Source organism: Crocuta crocuta, unplaced genomic scaffold, assembly GCF_008692635.1.
Source record: "Crocuta crocuta isolate KB4526 unplaced genomic scaffold, BGI_CrCroc_1.0 scaffold337, whole genome shotgun sequence".
In the NCBI taxonomy this organism is placed as follows: domain Eukaryota; kingdom Metazoa; phylum Chordata; class Mammalia; order Carnivora; family Hyaenidae; genus Crocuta; species Crocuta crocuta.
Genome location: NW_027528873.1, coordinates 168,818 through 175,036, shown reverse-complemented (window position 1 = coordinate 175,036; position 6,219 = coordinate 168,818).

Sequence of the window (6,219 nt, the reverse complement as noted above, 5' to 3'; positions counted from 1 at the left end):
TGGGGTACATGTGCCCCTATGCATCAGCACCCCTGTATCCCTTGGGTAAATTCCTAGCAGTGCTATTGCTGGGTCATAGGGAAGTTCTATTGTTAATTTTTTGAGGAACCTCCACACTGTTTTCCAGAGGGGCTGTACCAGTTTACATTCCCACCAACAGTGTAGGAGGGTCCCCGTTTCTCCACATCCTTGCCAGCATCTCGTGTTCTCTGATTTGCTCATTTTAGCCACTCTGACTGGCATGAGGTGGTATCTCAGTGTCGTTTTGAATTGTATTTCCCTGATGAGTAGGGATTTACAGCTCTTATTTTATTCTGACTTGGATAATGGTTTACATACCCCTATCTCCCACTCGATTCTGATAGTCTCAGCATCCTTAGGAATAGTAGACAGCAGAAAACAGAAGCCAGAAAGAGGGGGGAAACAGCAAGATAGGCTGAGAGAAGAATTAGGGGCTTTTCCTGAACCACTTGCTGTCACAGTCCCAGTATCTCCCATTTCTCCTGCCACTGAGGCAGAGACAGAATCTGTTCTCAAACCAGCCTTGCCAGATGAGCTCTCCACCACCAGATCAATCTTCCAAAATAGGAACTTTTCAACATGTTATTTCCCAACTCCAACTCTTTGGGTAAAACTTTATTTACAAAACTCATGGCTCTGGTTTGTCCATTTGAGTTTTAAAAATATTTCATTAAGGTATTATTTATCTTGATTATGGAGTTTTTTGCTACCCTCTTAAATTGTGCACCTGAGGCAAATGCCTCCTCTCCTCACTTTTGTCCTGACCCTGCTTCAGGAGCTTCCTATTACCCATAGAGCAAACCCTGCAACACTTAGCATGATATTCAAGTCCTCCACAAAAGGAATTTCATTTACCTTTCTAATTTGATCTTCAGTCTCCACTCCAACACACTAACCTTCTTATTGTCACTTTTCTCTCTCTTTTCCTGCTCTTTGCAATGGTTCTCCAACATAGGAGGCTTTAATCTATCCTTTCCTTCAAAGTCCACTTCCTAGACCTTTACTGACTCCCTCCCTCTCCTTGGATCAGATCCCACATTGGCTCAGGTGTCCCACAAGCCTGCCTGAATTCACTAACATTTTAAACCCTTAAGGCCAAAGACTCTTAAAATCATTCTGTTTCTTCCATCTTCTCTGTCATTCTTCACCACCACAGCTATTATGGGGCAACAAGTTAATGCTCAATAAATTACCTCCTTGGTTTGATGTTTCCACAAGCTCTAGTTTGTTCCCATCTGCTAGCCAGCTTATTCCTGAGCTATGGCTCACTGAGCCAGGGAAGTCCTCTTCTGAACTTTAGAAGCTCCTGAGAAGACAGGAATACGGGCTTGGGAGGTAGCAAAACCAAGAATCTACTCCTCTCAGAACCTGAGACTTTGGCTCAGGGACCTACATGAGTACGGGACTCACATTTATTCTGAGTTTACTTCTCATAAAACTTTGAATCTTAGAGACTGCTCATCCCAAAAGGAACTCAAATGGTTCTGGTTCAGCTCAAACTAGAGAATGAAAACACTTTTTTCTCAGGGAAAATCTTGCTTTGTCAAACTGAAAATAAACAAAATAAAATATTTTTAATAAATAAATGTTTGGACCTAAAAACAATCATTCTTTACTAATAAATGCCTGAGCTTATTTATTTTTAATTATTTTTATGTTTTATTTTATATTTGAGAGGGAGAGCACAAGCAGGGGAGGGGCAGAGAGACAGAGACAGAATCTGAACCAGTTCCATGCTCTGAGCTGTCAGCACAGAGCCCAACATGGAGCTCCAACTCACAAGAAGTGATATCATGACCTGAGCCAAAGTTGGATGCCCAACTAACTAAGTGACACAGTAGCCCCTAGCTTATTTATTTTTAAATGTGTGACCAAAACTAAAAAATAGATGGATATTTTTGCAGAGAAATATTGTTTGCCAAGTTTAGTCACAATTATTTATTTACTCAGTGAATGTTTATTTATTGTCTATCATGGACTAAGTGCTAGGGATAGTGTGATAATAAAGACAGTCATGGTTCCTGGCCTCTTGAGACCTTCACCATATATCTTATTTTTATGAAAATTGTTACAAATTACTTTAGAATTCCTTTAATCAACAAGTAACTATTGAGCTCATAATAAATGCTTAGTCTAGATATGTGGAATACATTCATGAGTAAAATAGACAAACTCCCTCCCTCAGGGAGTTTATAGTCTAGCTGAGTTCAATAGAGAATAAACATAATAAGTATAAACTACATTAGAAGCATAAGGGCTATGGAGGAAAGAAAACATCAAGCAATATAGAAATGGAGCATTTGAGGAAACCAAGGCAACCAGTATGACTGGAGTGTAGTAAGGGAGATGGAGTGAAAACAGGTGAAGGAAAGAGGAGGGTAGATTATGTGGCCATGTGAGCCAGTGAAAGGACTTTGGCCTTTACTCCATATGGATAAAAGCACTGCTGAGGATTTTGAGTGGGGGGATCATGATGTGACTGTGTAATAAAAGCATCCCTCTGCCTGCTATCCTTGGAATAGACTGGAGAGGTAAGAGAAGCAAGATTAGAAGTAACCAGTTAGGAAAAATACTGCATGACCCAAATTAGAGAAGGTAGTGGCTTAAACCAATAGGCTAGCTGTATAGACAATGAAAAGGGGTAAAATTCTGGATTTATTTTGTTTTTTATTGAAGATAGGAGCTGTCTTACCTCCTATATTTGTAGTGGAGATCAAAAGAGATCAAACATGAAAAGAGTTTAAAACAGTGCCCAGCACTGCTTAATAAACAACAAGAATTATGACTATTATCTATAGGCCATTAGTCAATGGGTGGTCCTCTGGAGTCCTGGAAGTGAAAATATTCCTCTTCAATGCTAATAGAAAGTCTTGAAAATGGGATTTGGATTTGGACCCAAAGTGGAGAAGTCCCTCTCTCCTTCCTTTTGTCACAGGCTTTTGCCTGAAGGCCAAGGGCAGCCAGGACCACCCAACTCTCATCCGTGTCTGTGTCAGTTTAGCTCTGTCCTGATCTCCCAGCCCTACACTTGATCTTAGCCAAAAGGCCAAGAAGCGATGATGATCTCCCAGCCCTTACCTTCTCACTCACTCACTCACTCCACCCTTCTTTGCTTACATAACCAAGACTCTTGAGTAAGCAAACACAAACTCCTCTCCTGTATGGGAGCACTTGGGTGACAAACACCTTTTCACCTGGGAGGAAGGGCTATCATCTTGGGGGAGAACCTAGAGTCCCGGTAGACCCTTGGGCCATTGCTAAGGGACTCATCTGGACTCATCTGGACTCACAGGAGTTCTGGAAAACTCCTAAGGAAGGCAACACAGAAAAGAGCTCAGCTTGCTGTAACTGGGATGCAGCATCCTCATCACTCAAAGGAGAAGAGACTGCAGGAGAGAGTGCAGTCAAGTGGAATTAGAGAAATTTCGCCAAAAGGGAAAGTAGAGATGATAGTCCCTTTTTAAAATTCCCTACAAAAAAAAAATTCTCCAGAACTTAAAACTATTTTAATCAGCTGAAAAACATACATGGGCTTTACAGCTCCAAGACAGCTTGCACAGGCCCCGATAAATGCCTATCGCTCATTTGCATACGCTAACAGCTACACTTTAATCAGCCTCCTAATCCCTGATGGTATTAATGAATTTTTTTATGCTTTTTTTTTTTTTAGTATCATGTTTGCTAATTCAAAAATGATCAGCGGCTTCTGTGTGCCTTTTTTTATGCAGGAAATAATGGGTGAGCTGGGTACTCCTGTTATCCCGCTCTCACAAATAATTAAGACTACAAAGGGTACAAATCAGTTTGAATGCGGTGCACAAAGGCATGGGCTCAGCAAAGGCCTTTCTCTGTTTCTGTTTCTCCCTCCCCCAGCCCCTACTTTCTCCCTTTGTATTTGTTCCTTTCCTTTGACAAGAGGTGGTTTCCAAAGACACCTGGACAAGGAAAGAGCTGACTGATCCAAAATAGTAATTCCCTGCCTCCTTCCACCCCTACCCCCATCATCAGGACATGCAAAATGATGTTAATTTTCATCTCAGAGGGTTTGGATACCTCTCAAGACTGGTTTTCAAACCACAAACTGCAGAAGAAGGAAAAACAGAACTTTCTGACATGTCACTCCCCTATTTCTCCTCCTCCTTAGTTGTTCACTTTCCCAGTAAGAACCTGCCAGGCCTGGTGCTTCCAGGATCAGGTAAATAGGGGAAAGATCTCCTCCTGCCCTAGGCCTTGCTCCAGTTTGGCTCACAGCAGGCCACACCAGCCAGAGACATGAAAACTGACAACAGGATCCCAGTGGTTCATGCACCTATAACACCTCCAAAATTAGGGTCAAGATTAGTAATTTTAGTCCTATCAAAAAGAAAGAGAGAGAGAGAGAGAACCAGTGATTAGTCCTCAGAAGGAGCTGAACAAGCCATCTTGGATGATGGAAATTCATAAATAATCCAAATTTTTCTAGCCAGCACGGCTACCTAACAGACAACAGAGTTCCCTAATCTGCATTTTTCATCATCTCAGGCTGCCTGCTCATACTCACTAGTGCTGGACAGGTGAGGGCCCAAAACCTTCAGCCAGAGCAAAAAGAGGAGGTATCAACACTGGACCACCAGCAGCCTGGGTATTGCACTCTCAAATAGTGAATAACTGGCAAGAAAATATAGATACAGTACAGTGCAAGTACATCTATAAGTAAGTTAGATGGCAAATTTACTACATATTTTAACAATAAAAAGATTGCTAGATGTAAAAATACAATGTTTGAAGCATCTTAAGATATAGAGTTATTTTGGAAAGGTCATGGAGGAGTCATGCCATGTATATTTTTTAAACTTAAATTTTCTTATTCAAGGGAATACTGGGAAAAGTGATGAGACAACTAAATTTGCGAAGTCCTTTGCACTGCAACAAGGATAAAGCCTTGCATGAGTGTATAATGATCAGGAAATCAATGGCCTCCTGTTCTCTTGCAGCAGCCAGCTCATCATCTGGCAACCTCTCACCAACTCCTTTAGAAAGTGGCTTAGAATTCCAGACAGCTGAAAGTTAGAGACACCTTAATTTTACTTCTTCCTTGTTTTCTTCTAGTTAAGCTCTTTTTAGCATTCCTAGTAGAACATTCTTCGGTACACAGTGGGCACACTGAATAACTCTAGGGTGCCATGACTCTAAAACACTATTGTTAGGAAGCTATTGCTGTCATTGAGCTTATCTAATGGTGTGATATCTGCTTTAGTTGTATGAACAGGGTTTGTCTATGTTAATAACTTGACTTTAAACTCACTAGAAACCTAATACCTTTTGCACAGATGGAATTATATTCCACTTTAAAACTGCTGATGATTCAGATAGTCTTTTTCCAACTTCATCCTATTTACCTAGATCTCTCTTAACTTGACCCATCTTTAGGCCATTTTAACACCCATTAAGCCACGTATCTATCAATTTTTCAACAGATCTGTGCAGAGTGTCTATAATGCCAGCCACATTTGGCATCTCAACCAGTAGGTAAGTGGAAAGAAAGGAACACCAGTGATACTTCTGGTTTGCCATTCTAGAGGATTTGAGATCTGTGGGGAACATTATTTACCATTTGGTTTATTCCCTCTCCATAGACCTTATTTACTTATGCCATTGTTTCCATCAACAGCAATGCCTGAGCCTAACTGCTCATAAGTACCTGAAAACATTTTTAAAACATATGTCTGCCATGTAGTACTCTCAGAAAATCTAATTTAGTGTAGGGTAAGCCACCTAACATTGGTATAGTTAAAATCTGACCAGATGATTCTCTTCTTTGTTTGTTTAATTTTTATTTTTTTCAGTAGGCCTCACATCCAGCATGGAGCCCAACGTGGGGCTTGAACTTACAACCCTGAGATAAAGACCTGAGTTGAGATCAAGATCTGAAGCTTAACCAACCCAGGCATCTCTGAACCGGTAATTATAACGTGCAGCCAACCAGTGCTCTACAGAAAGCCAGGCAGGGGGAGCTTGACACCTGTATCATTTTGCAACTGCTAATCAAACATAAAACAATTAAAGAAAGGATCCTTAACCTCAAAAGAGAAATGATTAAAATGCCCACCCAAAAAATTTCATTGGATTTTTAGTTACATATAGTTCCAATTCCATCATTTTTCTGTTTCCAAAAGTATTGGAACTTCTTCAAAGAGGCATCTACAATTTCACTATTAC